The sequence below is a fragment of the Pongo pygmaeus genome, chromosome 4 (assembly GCF_028885625.2).
Source record: "Pongo pygmaeus isolate AG05252 chromosome 4, NHGRI_mPonPyg2-v2.0_pri, whole genome shotgun sequence".
Lineage (NCBI taxonomy): Eukaryota > Metazoa > Chordata > Mammalia > Primates > Hominidae > Pongo > Pongo pygmaeus.
This window is the reverse complement of record NC_072377.2, coordinates 76,022,891-76,039,131: the sequence shown is the minus strand read 5'-3', so window position 1 is coordinate 76,039,131 and position 16,241 is coordinate 76,022,891. Positions and strand designations below refer to the sequence as shown.

Below are 16,241 nucleotides of genomic sequence, written 5' to 3'. Positions count from 1 at the left end.
TATGGTGTTGTTGATTTCCAAGATACTAGGAAAGAGATAGGGTTTGTGAGTTCCTCATGGGGCAAGGTCCAACTTTTACAACCTGTGTGCTGCCTACAGAGGTCAGATGTCAAACAACTCTGCTGCCCTTCAGGGCAGAGCTAGGTCCCTCTGTCCAGACTCTAGGAAAGGCGGAGCTCTGTGAAACCTGTCTAGAGTGGTCTTACCAATGAACAGGGGGCCAGCTCTCCACCCCAGCAGCATGCAGCAAAAGGAGCTATGATGTTGAGGGTGACCAGTGTGATCTGATAGGCAGATTCCTTTCCTGTTCTCTCCAAATAGACACACACACACACAGATGTGTGTATGCACACATAATTGGAGACACATTGATAAGGAGCCACTGTCCAAGTGCAATCCAAAAGAAAGGGTGAACATGAAAAATGACAAATATTAGACTGATACTGACTCCCCCTAATTGGGGTCTTCGGGTCACAATTTGTTTTAGAAAAATAAAGACATCTGTCACTCCTTAAAGCTGACATGATCTGATGCAACTGATACATGTTATAAATCAATAGCTCTTTATTGAGTGCCTGTGAAGTGACCAGCAACAGAAGCTCCCAGGCTTTTACATACTTTTTAAATGGAAATGAACACCTTTGGGACAGGTATTATCTCCATTTTGCAGATCTCACAGTCAAATTAGCAGAACCAGGACATGAAGATTTTCTACTAAACCATGCTACTTTGCTCAGTGCCAGATGATTTAAAAAAAAAAAAAGGCCTTTGTGATGTCAGACAAAAAGTCAAGAATCTACCATAACTGATACAGAGGGGGAAATCTTATTTCCAGGAGAATTAGAACAAGTTTTATACTTGTTCCTGTTTTTATTAAAACAAGATTAATTATGTGCAGGTATAGATAATGGGTTAAAAGTTACACGGTTGGCAAATAAATTGAAATTCAGTTTCCTTTAACAAAAATGCAACGTCAATAAAATTTCCTACAAAAACAAACAAGCAAGCATCATCCTCTCAAGACAAGGTTATACAACAGTATGCAATGGTAGCATCTCACTGGAAAGCTTCTCACAAACAAACAAGCCCAGACTGGATTTCATGACGACAAGATACAGAATAAGCATATATTTGACAATTTAAAACAAAACTTTCCTCAAATTGTTTTGTTTCCTTAGTCTTCAAAATATCTGATTTGAATGTATTCTTTTACCTTCATTTGTATAAAAGATTTATTCTTAAAGCCTTGTGCCAACAAATCAATGTTTCTCCCTTCCTGAATGATTCTGCTATTTAAAACCTAGGGACCTTTGGCTTCACTTTGATTTCTGAATTTGAAAGCTTGGAGACTTTAAATTTTCCATTCTACAGCAGCCATGGAAAACATATCACATTGCTGTTTATGCTTTTGTAATATGTTAAACGTCTTTTTAAAAATATGCTAAACATCTCATCTCTTTTAAAAAAATGTTAAACATCTTTTTAAAATGTGCATAGATTCACAGTTCTACTTCTAAATTCATCCTAAGAAAATCACTGGACAGGTACACAAAAATATAGGTACAAAGGAATGTTTTTAATAGGTAAAAGAAGAAACAATTTAAATATTTAATAATTGACTAAGCAAATCCAGGTATATTCAAATACATGAGATATTATGCAGCTATTTAATAAAGATGACATAAATGCATGTTGACATAAGAGATATTGAAATTATACTGTTCCGTTTAAAAAGGAGATGACTAAACAGCTTGCACAGCATGGAAAAAAGTCCGAAAGGTTGCCTACCAAGATGTTGACAGAGTTCATGTGTCTTCACGGTACGATTAAAGGTTTCTTCAATAAATTTCTTCTTCCTGTTTTCTTATCTGTATATTTTCTAATGTGGCTACAAGAAACCTATCTCCCTTGTGTCATAAAGAAAGAAATGAACACTACATAGGAGAAAAAAATAACACTTACTTCTCATCATGAAGAAAACACTCCTTTGACCCCATGTCTTCCAGCTTCTGCCCGTTTTCTGCTCCCATTTATAGCAAATCTTTTCCCACTGTTTCTGTTTCCTTCCTCCCCTTTCTCTCAAGCCATCTCCCTACACTCCACCAGAGGTACTCTGTTAATGTCACCATTCACCTCCACGTTGCCCCATCTTCTGGCCTCAGCTTACTTGTTCCTCAGCATTGGACAGAGCTAATCACAATTTCCTTCTTGAAACATTTCCTCACCTGGCTTTGGGACACTTCTCCCTTCTCTTTCCCCCTTCTTCATTAACAACTCCTTCTCAGTCTCTTCTGCTGACCCTTTCTCATCTTCCTGACCTCTTGTTGGAGTGCCTAGAGCTCAGTCCTTGGGCCTCCTCTCTCTGCACTCCCAATACCATCTGCATAGACTCCACCAATACCCACATTAGTGTCTCCTCTGCATTCCAGACCTTGATAACCAACTCTCTTTCCTACATTACCATTTGGATGTCTAAAAGATGTCTTTCTCCAACCTACCGATCGTCTACCCTTTCATATCTATTAGCAAATCTTGAAATCTCTACCTTCAAAATCGATCATAAATATGACAATGTCTCAACTACCTTTACCACTGCTACCTGAGTCCAAGCTAGCGCCATCCTCCTCCGGGTAGAGCTCTGCAAAAGTCTCCCATGCTCCTCATTTCCTCGCTACCATATTCTTCTTGCTGCTCCTTGGACAGGACATCACGCATTCTGGACTCAGGCCTTTGTGCTTGCTATTTCCTCTCCCTAGCATTTCCTTTCCTCAGCTATGCCATTGCTCATTCTCTTAACTGTCTTTTGGACTCTGGTCAAATGCATTTATCAGAGTGGTCTTTCCTGCCCAACCTATTTAAAATATTACAGTCCATCCCAGCTTCACCTCCATTGTCTTGCCTTAGTTTACCCACAGTACTTACTGCTTTCTAACATACCATACATTTATTTGCTATTGTCAGTCTCTCTCAACTAGATTATAAGTCTCATGTGTGCAGGGAATTTTTTTATTGTTCACTGCTGCACTGCCAGCTCCTAGAACAAAACCTGAGACAGGATAAGAACTCAACAAATATTTGTGGAATGAATGACTTGCCAGTCTAAGACTTTTCTTAGACTTAGAGGGAACTCTTCTCACATTCTCATAATTCTTAACATCTTGGGGTGGTGAGGTGAGATTAGTAGTGATGTACCAGTGGGGCAGAGCGAGGAATAGGAGCTGTAGCCCCTTCTTCTGGAAGTCTCAGTCAACTACAGGATACTAATATGACAAGAAGAGCAAGGAACAGCAGAAACTAGCTGGGAAATAGCCCAGTACCTCCAGTCTATGTTTGGGGGTGGGGTCTCTTAGCATAGGTGTTGATCACTGAGGTTTCCCATTGAACAGTTTGGCCTTCAAATGAGCGAAAAGAAAAAACACTCTTAAACAGCAAGCTCCAGACCACGCCAGGAAGATCAGTTCAATTTCATGAAAACTCTAGACAAGAACAGCCAGAGGTGTCTGCATTACAAATGACCCTTTCTCCTCACTCCTGCTTAGGGGAAGCCACACTTCTGCAATCACAGTGTCTTGGCCCTAGTTCCCTTTACCCAGCTTTGTTTTCCTAGGTGCCCTCTGAAATACCTGGTTTAGATCTAATATCAGAAAAGATTCTTCTCTCACCTTCCTTCATGACTTCTGTTATCTGACATCCTTCACAACTTGCATGTCATCTGACATGACAGCAAGCATTATGGTGGATTATGTCTGTCTCTTTTGGAAAACAAATGTCTGACAATCACTTTAAAAGGCTCAACAAAGTTGTGGAATGCGTCCTACCCCTTATAGTGACCATGAGCCCTTTCTGTCATCACCTTCTTAATGTAGGAAAGTAAAATACAAATCAGGAGTCCCAATAAATTAAGTTCCCTGGATGGGAACTTAAAGGTAGTCTGTGCCTTTGATTTGCCTGAGCCTCTGATATCTCGCCTAGAGCGGGCCTGAGGGTGAGCAGCCAGCAAGCTGCTGTCTCTGCCTGAACTGTCTGCAAATGGTTATAAGCAAACTTCTTCTACGGCTTGCCTTTCTGCAGGCTCCTGGAGGCTTTTATTTACTTAAGGAGACTTGTCTTCTGGTCTGAATACTGGATGTGTTAATGGATTGATTTCTTTGACATCTATTTAGACACAGACCTAGGGGGGCTCCCTTGTCCTGGGAGAGCAAACTGTAGCACCTATGGAATATTTCAGATCTTAGGACAAGTCTCTGTTTCTGAGACTATTACCAAGGGGCAGTAATTTCATTATGCTATTCTGGGAGAAAATTATTCCTATCTTATTTTTGCATTTATATAACACTGGTTGTGTTGATGTGGTTAATTTCAAAGATACTGTTCATTCTCATGTTATTCATTCTCTCATCACTAAATACTAACAATGCACACACATTGAACACCTACTATGAGTCTTGAACAGGGCTAACCTTGAGGGTACAAGCTAAGAAGAAAGGATCTTCCAAGGGCTTATGCTCCAGCAAGCTGAATCACTAAGTCAGGGACCTGAAGGCAGAGTCTGTGGGATTCCTTGCTGGATTTTTGAGTTGCATCATGATGTATATTTTAACAGTGATGTAAGTTCAAGAGTTCAGGAGAGCAAATATTAAGTCCCAGTGAAATTTCAACATTCAGAAATAAAATGAGCCACTTGTGAATGGCAACTCTCACTTTGCATGTAACAGGGCAATTAATACATAATTCCATTCCAAGTCTGGAATATTTATTGAGCACCCACAGAGGTGCTCAATGTGTATGAGGCACATGGCAGGGCTGCAGTATTTCTCAGACTTTCCCAAGGAAGTGCTCTGAAGGGCACAAGGAAATGAACTGCAGACCCACAAATTTGGGAGTTAGGGGTCTCAGTGGCCAGTGTCTGCTGCAAGCTTGACATTTCTCTGAGTTTCTGTGTTTTGTTTTAAATATTCATATGAATTTTCTTCTTTCTGTTCAATAATACATCAGAGTCTGTTTTAATATAAAATATTGTTTTCTCCCAAAACCTTCAATAAAATGGGTGTTCCAAATAGGTGCTTATACTGTGGCTTTGAATAGCGCTGACACAAAACAGTGACTACAAACACTCCAATTTGACCAGCACAGCTCTAGGGGCTACCATGTGGAACTTGGTAAAGCACCCACCCTCAGGCGTGCTCCAGCCAGGCTCAAGCTTCAGATGTCACCCTTCTTGACCTTCCCTAACTCCTAGGTCTACAGTAGTCTCCCTTTCCCCCAAACACCATGTTTTTGTTTTCACAGCATTTATCACCATCTGAAATTATCATCTTCTTTATTTTTAAGATTTTAAACAACCAGAAAGTTTAGTAACAGGAGACAGGTTAAAACTGTAATATACCCATATTATAGAATGCTATCAAACGATTTAATATTTAAAATGTTTTATTATTTTCTCAATACATTGTTAAGACTAAAAGTGAAGCTGCCAAATAGCATGTATAGAATACTATAACTTCATAAAAGAAATATATATACACATATATGTTAACAGTGGTTGCCTCTGAGTGGTAATATCAGAGAGGACTTTAATGTTTTTCTGGTTGCTTCTCTAGTTTCCAGATTTCCCACAGCAGTATCTATTGCCTTTGAAATTAGGGGAAAATATTATTTATTACAGTGGCATGGGGACACTGGTATGGAGCTGGGAGATGGGAGGAAAGGAGAAGGTGGGTCCCCACGTCTGAAAGTCACTGCTGAGGATCCAGCTCGTGGCCACAGGTCTTGTCATGGTTCTAGATCCCATCTGATGCTCCCGACTCCTGATGCTCACAGGAATGGCAGCGGCTTCACTCCTAAACTCTGGATTGCCTCGCCTTCCCTGTTGGCTCTGCAGCGAATTCTAGCACCTGTGTAATCTTTCTTTTTTTCTTTTTTTTTTTTTTTTTGGCATTAATCCCCACACTGTTACAAAAATTTAAAGGGAGTTTTCTGTTTTCCTGGTTGGACTTGAATTGATATTCTATCTGACTCATCACTCATTTCCGGTAATCTATCATAGAGAAATAGAGAGGGTAACATCAAAGAGTTATGTAAAACATTTCGGCATTGTCATTTGGAAAAAATAGAAATAAACATAAATGTTCAACAGGAAGTGTTGTGAGTTAAATTGTGTCCCACCAAAAAGATATGTTCAGTTCCCAACTCCCATACCTGTGAATGTAACCTTATTTGGAAATAGTGTCTTTGCAGATATAATCAAGCTTAGATGAGGTCATACTGGATTAGAGTGGCCCTTAATCCAATGACTGGTCCTTATAAGAAGAGAGAAATAGGGACACAGACACACAAGGAGAACAATACATGACAATGGAGGCAGAGATTGAAGTGATGTAGCTGCAAGACAAAGAATGCTCGGGCTGCTGGCAAACACCAGAAACTAAAAGGGACAAGAAAAGATTCTCCTTAGAGCCCTCAGAGGGAGCATGTGCCTACTAACACCTGGATTTCAGACTTCTAGCCTCTGAAACTGTGAGAGAATACATTTCTGTCCTTTCAAGCCACCTAGTTTATGTTAACTTGTTTAGACAACACTGGGAAACTAATATAGTAAGCTAATAATAAATGTTTTAGAAGAACTGGAATTTATCCTAACATTGCTGTTAAATATATATGCACATATACACCCACTTATATAAATAAAATCTAAATAATAACACAAAACTTAATGAGAGAGCTTGTTTACAATGTTGCAATGCAGTTTTCTGGGCCTCACTGTAGGTATTCTGATGCAATAAGCTTGATTTAGCAGCCAGTAATGTGTTCTGGAAATCTCAGCCATTATCACGTGATAGGCTTCTCAGCCACCCTGGCTGGAGTCAGTCACAGACCTTAATCTTGTTTCCTGAGATATGATTTAAATGATTTAAGAAGGAGAGAGAGAGAAAACCCACTTTTCTTGGTTTCTACTCTCAAATAGTCTCAGACTTCAATGGAGCCTTAATTTCCAGTGAAATGACCTGTCAATCTTACTTAGAAGAAATTTGTTTACTTCAATCAGCATTGGGAAGATGTCATTGAAGCCTGAAGAGACATTTTCCAGCTTTCTCACTGTCTTAGATAACATTCTCCTAGTCCCAAATTACAAAAACCAACCCTAGCTAACTTAAACATAAGTAAATAAGTAGCTGAGTAAGCAAATAAATAAGAAAATCAAAGGAGAATCTGAACAGTCAGCCTGGGAGAGGACTGGGCCCAGGACAGATCCAATCATCAGCATCAGCATCAGTTGCAGGCCATTAACCTCCCTCGACCGCATGGACTCCTGAAACCACTCAGTTCAAATCTCCAGATTCCTCAGAGACAATCTAATTGGTTCCACTTAGGTCAGGGGTCCCCTGAACCAATCAGTTATGGTTAAGAAAGAATAGGTTCAAGTGATTCAGATGCAGCAGTTGGGGTCCATTTATGTGAGTGAGGGCCAGTTCTCAGAAAACGGGAAATAAGAGAGCAGCAACATCTCCAAGAGGCCTCTAACTCTCCCAACTCCCTTCCCTAACTCCTAACTCTTAGTCTATGCTCTGAGAACAGATCTTAAACTTTCTCCTAGAATAAGCCATTCCTGTCTTCCCTTCCCAGTTCTCCACATTCCATTCCAACTCAAGGCATTTCCAAAATGCCTCCCAGGTCCCCTTTCCCTACAGGATTTGTTCATCTTGCTTATTTATGCACTTTGGTGAAATTCCCTCTCTAGAGGGAACTCCTTTAAGATCAATTTAGATGATATTGCTCTTTGGATAAATGACACAAGAAAGTCAGAGCCAGTAGTTCTGGTTTGGGTTATTTTTTCTAGTGGCAGTGATGGGTCGTGTTGAGTCACCCATACTAGTTTCCCTATTGACTGCTATTGCACAATGAAGAGCAACCTGGGTGACTGGGGGAGATAGTCTACGGCTAACCACAAAACATGGCTTTTCCCAGTGGAAAGGATGGCTGGCCACTGTAGGAGAAGGGAAGTTAATTCAGGCACAACAGCATGTCACCTTAAATTGAATGAGTTATCAATTTTGAAAACAACTTATGTCTATATCAACATCAAGTCAACTCTCCTGTCCCCATTCTCTCCTTCAAGGATGAGCTGACTACATTGTTAAAAAAAAAAATCAAAGTTTCCTTGGGTACCTTTCTACTTTATTCTGTCTTCACAATACTATCTTAGCTATCATATCATCGAACATCATTAATTATAATGACACAGTTATCTCTTAAGAGTCATGAAAAGGTGCCATGAAACTCAGACATGACCTCTGAACTGAGCTAAGAAAAACACATATTGGAAGTGCTTAGGTCACACTAACTGTGTGTCATTGGGGCCAGTTACATAACCTCTCCACAACTGTTTTCTCACCAGTGAGATGTCATAATAATAATCCCTCCCTCAGGGGATTGTTGGGAAAATTAAATAAGTGTCAAAAAATTAGAGCAGCTCCGGTTTTGAGTCAAGTGCTTAATAAATGTTAACTATTATAACCATTTCCTATCCCTCGGGTAATGTCTGATACACCTTCTCTCTATGAAACATCCTGCATTGTAAATATCAACTTACTTGTCTTTCTTCACTGCTAGACCAGGGCAGTAGGTGGGAGCTTCTTCATCTGGTATCTCTAGCACCCAGGTAGCCACAGTGATGCTGGCTGCATGTATGGACAGTGTCACAAGAGCTGAGTGTGGGTCATCAGGACTGGGATGTAATCAAGAGAACTGTCACCGCCCCTGACAAGGCTTTTTAGCCTATGTGAAGGCATTCATTGAAGGATTTTCCTGAAAATCATAAAGAGGGAGTGGAGATGATAGTTAGGAGTTTTGTGTGAATTTGGGAAAGCTGTTTCACCATTTTTAGCCTCAGTTTCTTCATCTGTAACATGTAGGTAAGAAGACTTGCCTTACATCATTGTGTGAGAATTGAATGCAATAACAGGAGTACCGTGCCTGGCCCATAATCAGCATAAATAATAACTATACACGTAAGAGTCTTCTTACCAAAAGATATAATGATAAACGCTGTTAACACCACCAACTATGCCTCTGGCTTTAACTCTACTTTTACCAAGGACGTTCTAGAGAGTAATTTTGTTTCTTCTACAGACTTATCTAGAGGAGAGAGGGGACTTATCAGCCAAAGGGAGTCCACTTGACTCTTGTGTCTTGTTTAAACTCGGCAGGCATTTATAAATTTTCTTTGAGAGCCTCACTGAGTTGGAACAGCTCTTGGTGACAAAAAGGGGTGTTTCTGGACCTGCAAAGTCAAAACCTGATACTGGTGCAGAGCACCCCATCTTATTGGCCACTCAGTCAAAGTGTATTTACCAGAGGTACCAGCTCATCTCCTGCTTCTCTTTAACAGCAAAAACCACTATTAGATGACGGAATCAGATAGAATGAAGCTTAGAAAGTCAGCATTACTTCACAGAGGAGCAATTCATATGGGAATACTCTCATTCTTGGAATACACTTTTGGAAGGCACACTGATAATTCTGGCCCATATTTTTGTGTGAAATATCTTATTTTTAATAGTTTGAAAGATACATTATTAGCTTTTTTAAAGTGAGATGCAGAAGACTGTATAGTTGCTGAAACTCACCTAAAAATGTTTAAATGTGTAGACCATGTCTAGAAAGATTTATGATAAACTGATGGTCTTGGTAGCCTTTGGGGAGGGAGCTGGGTGATTAAGGGTTAGGGATAAGAGGAAGACTTCCTATGTGTGCCTTTTTGAACCTTTGAAAATTTTGAACAACGTGAACATAATTGCTTGTCAAAAACTACAATTTTTAAATGTTAAAAAATTAAATGAAAGAATCCATTTCTGACACATTTAGTAATTTACTAGTCTCTTGCCTATGCCTATATGCTTGTGGTTAATTACATTTACATTCATGACCTAATTAGTTCAAAAACTGCAGTTTCGTCATTTCATTCTGAAGGATATTTATTTATTTATTTTAGGGATGGGGTCTCATTATGCTGCCCAGGCTGGTCTCAATCTCCTGGGCTCAAACAATGGATATTTATTTTTAAATACTCTTTCAAGCTTTTTGTCTTTGGTTATTGAAGCCCACATTCACATTTTTTTAAATCTCGATAAACTTTTGAGGAGAGAATTCTCGAATTTGAAAGACTGCAAGATAGTTCCCATGATGGCTAGATAGTATTTTCTGGGTAGGTGGTAGGGGAGGAGAGTTAATGTGTCCAGAGCCGGTTCCTTCTGGTGGGTTAGTGGCCTCGCTGACTTCAAGAATGGAGCTGCACACCTGCGGGTGAGTGTTACAGCTCTTAAAGATGGCACAGACCTAACAAGTGCACAGCAGCAAGATTTATTGTGAAGAGTGAAAGAACAAAGCATCCACAGCACGGGAGAGGACCCTAGTGGGTAGCTGCTGCTGGCTGGGGTGGCCAGCTTTTATTCCCTTATTTGTCCCTTCCCATGTCCTGTTTCTTCCTATCAGAATGCCCTTTTCTCAATCCTCCCTGCAATTGCTTGCTTTTAGAATCCTGCTGATTGGCCCATTTTACAGAGTGCTGATTGGTCCACTTTACAGAGTGCTGATTGGTCCATTTTACAGAGCACTGATTGGTCCATTTTACAAACCTTTTGCTGGCTACAGAGCACTGATTGGTGTGTTTTTACAAAGTGCTGATTGGTGCATTTTACAAACCTCTTGCTAGCTACAGAGTGCTGACTGGTGCATTTTACAATCCCCTTGTAAGACAGAAAAGTTCTCCAAGTCCCTACTTAACCCAGGAAGTCCAGCTGGCTTCACCTCTCAGTAAGGCAAAAATATAAAGAAAAGGGGAACTTTTTTAGTGAATATTTTCCTGTTTCCCTTCACTATGAGATCATTCTGATATTTGATTAAACTTTTCTTGTTGAGCTTGCCCTAAATCTTCAGTCACTGAAATTAATGAATGACTAGTTCCAATGTTTAGCAGATTCTTCATGGTATAGAGGACTCTTTACTGGGACTATGCCATTCCTTGGCATGGAGCTTGTGGGCCCCATCCTTCCTGGGGCCTCACAGTAAGACTGGACTGAGAACAACAGAGCAAGAGTGGGAGCGATGGTGGATGCTGTGAGGTTGCCATCCTCTGCCTTCAATCACCTTCCTCCTTCTCATGGTGCCTCCTGCCTCATGCTGCCCTGAGCCTCCGCCCTTTCCAGACCCCTCCACAACACACTCACACTCACACTCTTCCTCACGTCTATAGCAGCAGATGTCAGATGGGAGTGTGCATTGAGTCACCTGGAGGGCTTGTTAAAACCCAGATTTATGGGCCCCACTTCCAGATTTTCTGATCTAGAAGGTCTGGAGTGGGGTCCAAGAATTTGCATTTCTAACAAGTTCCCAGGGAATGCTAAAGCTTCTGACCTGGGAATCGCACTTTGAGAACTTTTTACTCATCTTTCTCTTTCCTCTTCTAAAAGTGTGGGTTTTACATTTGGTTACTTAGAAAGGATCTAATCAATGAATTAATTCTAGTATAACGGAAAGAGCTTGAAGTTGGAGGCAAGTAAAGCCAGATTCACAGATAGACCCCATCATTTGTTAGCCATGTGATGCTGAGCAAGAATCTTAACTTCTCGCAGCCTCAATTTCCTCATCTGTAAAATGGGAATACTAACACCTACCTCATATAATTAAATAATCTGTGAAATGGGTCTAGACCACATTAGATATTCAATGAACATCAGCTTCTTTAACCCCAATCCCTTTCTTGATATACAATGGGCTGGTTACCACTCAAGGTATTAACCCATGCAGGAATTCCCAGGATGATATGAGCAATTACTTATATACATGCAACTCTTTACATTTACAAAATAAATTAATATACTTTATCTTCTGAAGGAAATTTGAGAATATACATTTTTAACAAACATCCAAGATAATTTTCATATGTGCCAAAGTTTGAAACCAACAAATATCTCATTTAATCCTCACAGCAACCCAAAAGATGGCATTATTAATCAGATTTTACAGATGAGAAACTAAGACTCAAAGAAGTTAAGTGACTCACCACAACAACAGAGCTAGATCCCAGACCTCTGGCTTGTGAATTCAGCTCTTCAGTATGAAGATAAAAATCTTTAATGGTGGTATTTTAGGCATCAGAGACAGGAAAATGGGAGATATTTTTGCCTAGATGACCACAGTTGGCGCCACCTGATGTCCGACGGGTGAGTTGCATGGGAATCTGGGAGGCTGATTGGTTAGTTCTAATATGATAGGGTCTGATTCTGTGGCTCCTGTACAGTTAACTTACAAAAGGATGCACCTGATCCAGGTGTCTTGCGGCCTTTCAACTCTGAGTGGCTGACCAAGTGCCAGTTGGCTTTCTGGAATGGAATATTTAGTGACCCTGCTGACGGGCAAGCTTCCACCTTTTCCATTCCTTCTTTTATAGCTCAAGCCTTAATAAGGGAAGGATGCAGTTTTTCCTAAATGTGGCTCTGGAAAAATCTTAACCCAGGAAAGAACAAATATTGGCTGGGAGCTTTACAAGTGGGGATGGCCACCAGCCAACAAACTACCCGTTAGGTTATTTATACTGCAAAAGGAAATGATGTACTTGCAAGCTACTTCTTTTCAGCTCATGCCTAATCCAAAATATTGTTCCAGAAATCAAAACCTGGGGTTGAAATTAACAAAAATATTTAGTGGACATCACATGGCTTCCTATTATAAATTCACAATTCCATGTAGTTACCTATGACAGATGCTCACGGTTTAAGTGGCGATTTTTAATCAAGACTGACTTGATTCTCTATCTGACCTTCCCATCCTAGAACCTTATTTGCTTCTTGGAAACTCCCTGTGAGCACATGTGTAAGGAATGCCCCTCAGGCTTCCATGGAGAATTTTTTTTGTACTTATTTATTTTAAGTAAAAGATATTTGAGAGGAACATAACTTTGGACAAGGGCACTGAAACTAGCCAAGGGAGAAATTAATCCACAACTTGGTACAAAGAGTTCAACAACTGGAAATGGGATTCTTATACTTAAGGACACTCAGACCAACGTGGGTGTGGTAGCAAAATCATGTAAGCCAAAAATTTCCCCATGAGCTCTGGGAGGGAAATTCCACTTTCTCATCAAAGAAATGAAGCTTACCCCCTCTACTTCCAGCTGGAGACAAAGCATGATTTTCCTTGATGTTGGTATCCCAAGAATTCATCATAAGCCCCACTGGGAAAATGATGCCTGAACTCAAAAGTCAGATCTGGTGCTGCTGGCAAAGAGCTTGAATAGGTTTGCCTATACTAGACTGCAAAATACTTCAGGGCTCAAAACCACCTCTTCACCCTCCTTTTGCAGGTGAGCATGAGCCTGGATTGAAGTGGATGGTAATGAACTCTTGAAGGAAGCAGTAACTGTGAAATAGATCATTTTCGCATTGTGGACGTGGTGAATTTGTGGTGTTCACAGACCATGGTGAAATCAAATAAGAAACATTAGAATCAATTTCTCAACTCTAGCTGAGGATGCAAAGCAAGAGTTTATAAGCCTGGTGAGAGAATGAACACATTTTCTTTACATTATAAATTTCTCCAGTTGAGGGTGAAAGTTTTTAGGAGGAATACCAAGTAGTTCAGTCATTTGACATCTAAAGCAAAGCTTGTCTCCTGCATATGAACAAAACCACTCATCTTGAGCTATTTCCCTAAAGGTGGGCTACTTCTTAGCCAGCTGAGATACATCAGCTACTGAAATTCTCAATCAAGGAATCCAAGACAAGAAATGACTCAGGGTCCTTCTTTATTGGTATCAGTCCAATTTTACTTAATGCTAGACCTGTACTAATTTGCACCATAGAATCCTTTTTAAAAAATAATTTTTATTTTTGAGACAGGGTTTTGCTGAGTTGCCAAGGCTGAGATGTGGTGACATGATCTTTGCTCACGGTAACCTTCACCTACCAGGCTCAAATGATTCTCCCACATCAGCCTCCTGAGTAGCTGGGACTACAGGTGTATGCCACCATGCCTGGCTAGTTTTTTGTATTTTTTGTGGAGATGGGGCCTTGCCATGTTGCCCAGGCTGGTCTTGAACTCTTGGACTCAAGCAATTTGCCTGCCTTGGCCTCCCAAAGTGCTGGGATTACAGGCATGAGCCACCATGCCTGGTCTGCACTATAGAATTCTGAAATTAAACTCTAGAATTAAGCAAATCTGATGCATACCATGATGATGAAGACAAATACAGAAGACTAGGTATTGTGACAATACAATTTCTGTGTAATTCAGAAATGTGAGTGATAGATTTATTTATTCACTCATTCATTTATTCAATAAATATCCAATGAGCTTCTGGTCAGGGGGTCACTATACAACTGTAGGGCATACCATTTATAGATATCTCCATGCTGGGGAAACAAGGGATACTTCCTGTAATAGCCCAACAGGTTTTCCTTGCCTGCTGCCCAGATAAAGCCAATTTGTCAAGACAGGGGAATTGCAATAGAGAAAGAGTTTAATTCACACAGAGCTAGCTGACTGGGAGACAGGAGTTTTATTACTCAAATCAGTATCTCCAAAAATTCGGAGGCTAGCGTTTTACAAGGATAATTTGGTGGGTAGGGGAATTGGTGCTGCTGATTGTTTGGGGATGCAATCATAAGAGTGTGGAAAACAGTCCTTGCACACTGAGTCCACTTCTGGATGGGGGCCATAGGACCAGTTGAGTCAAGAGTTGTGGGTCTGGGTGGGGACATTTGCAGAAATGCAAAGCCTGAAAAGACATCTCAAAAGGCCAGTCTTAGATTCTATAATAGTGATGTTATCTGCAGGAATAATTGGGGGAAGTTGCAAACCTTGTGACCTCCAGAATAATGGCCGGTAATCATTTATGCCTACATTTTAGCAGATTTCAGGCTCTTCTCATCTTCCTAACCTGGTAGTCTTCCATTAGTTTTGCAAATGCAGTTTAGTTTGGGGAAGGGCAGTTATTATTTAAACTATAAACTAAATTTCTCCTAAAGTTAGTTTGGGCCAAGCCCAGGAATGACCAAGGGCAGTTTGGAGGTTAAAGGCAAGGTGGAGATTGGTTAGATCAGATCTCTTTCACTGTCATACTTTTCTCACTGCTATAATTTTTGCAAGGTGGTTTCATCCCTGCCTTCAAGGGCCTCATGGTGCAGTGTGGGAAGGGACAAGCAGTCAGGCCATGCAATACAGAGTGGAAGGACTCAAGATGGCATGGTTAATAACTGTGATCCTGGGATCTCACAGGTGGGACACTTATCTCAGCCTTAGGGGATCAACAGAAGCTACCTGGGAGAGGCTGTACCTGAGAAGACTCTGAGAGAACAGACAGGACCTAGTCAGGCTAAGAAGAGGGAGAACAGTCCAGGGTGAGGATGCAGCCTATGTAAATTCAAGGAAAAGAGGGAGACAAGGTGGGATAGCTAGAGGAAGCCATTTTAGACCAGCTCAGTAGACAGAGGAAAGGAGATTTGCCAAGAAAGAAGAGGAGAGAAGGGGAAGGGAGGGGTAGGAAGGAAACGGGAGGGAAAGGAAGGAGAGAGAGCAAGGGGTCAGAGAAGAGGATTTAGCCAGAGCCCAAGGCTGCCCTGGTTCTCACCCTCCGCACAGCCTAGTGATCAGATTCCCCTGAGTTTTCAGCCTGTGAGTCCTTTTCCTGCATTAACATGAGACCACACTGTTCCTTACAATCAAAAGAATCGTAATCCTAACAGTGGCTCTTGATATTCAACAGACTGAAATGTAAGTAGGCCTTTTCATCTTTTAGCATGTAGTAAATAAGCATGTGGTTTTGAACAGAGTAATTCCAACTTTGCCATTTTGATAGTCTGAGTACAAACCACTCCTGAGGATTGGAGGTGCAAACAGCTTGTTTTAACACATTATTTCCCATCGCTTTACATTAAGCGATGTAAATCCCCTTTGCTACTTTTCCTCACATCTGCCCACTTGAAAAAAATGCTTGCTCTGAATTCCTCCCTTCTAAGTCTTTGCTGCTTAACAGTTGAGCACCCAACCAGTATTTTCTCTAGTCATCTCATAGTTGTTATCCCATAGATAACTAGAGAAAATACTAGTTGTGGATTTTTCAACAGATTTTAACCAGATTTCAACTTAACAATGCAACATATTCTAGTGGGAAAAGTGCCACAAAAGAAGTTTTAAAATGACAAAGCAAGCCTTATATTTTCCCAAATATCATTTCCTTTATCTTC

The 16,241-nt window shown here is 40.6% G+C and overlaps 1 long non-coding RNA gene across 2 annotated transcripts in view; it reads right to left on the bottom strand.

Annotated features, from left to right (window-relative positions):
• The window catches only part of LOC134739588 (uncharacterized), a 98,239-nt gene that overhangs the window by 75,983 nt on the left and 6,015 nt on the right, over positions 1-16,241 (bottom strand). For both annotated transcript variants that reach the window (XR_010126393.1, XR_010126392.1), the window contains exon 2: positions 8,591-8,805. This is a non-coding gene — a long non-coding RNA (uncharacterized LOC134739588). The remainder of the gene's footprint in view (positions 1-8,590; positions 8,806-16,241) is intronic.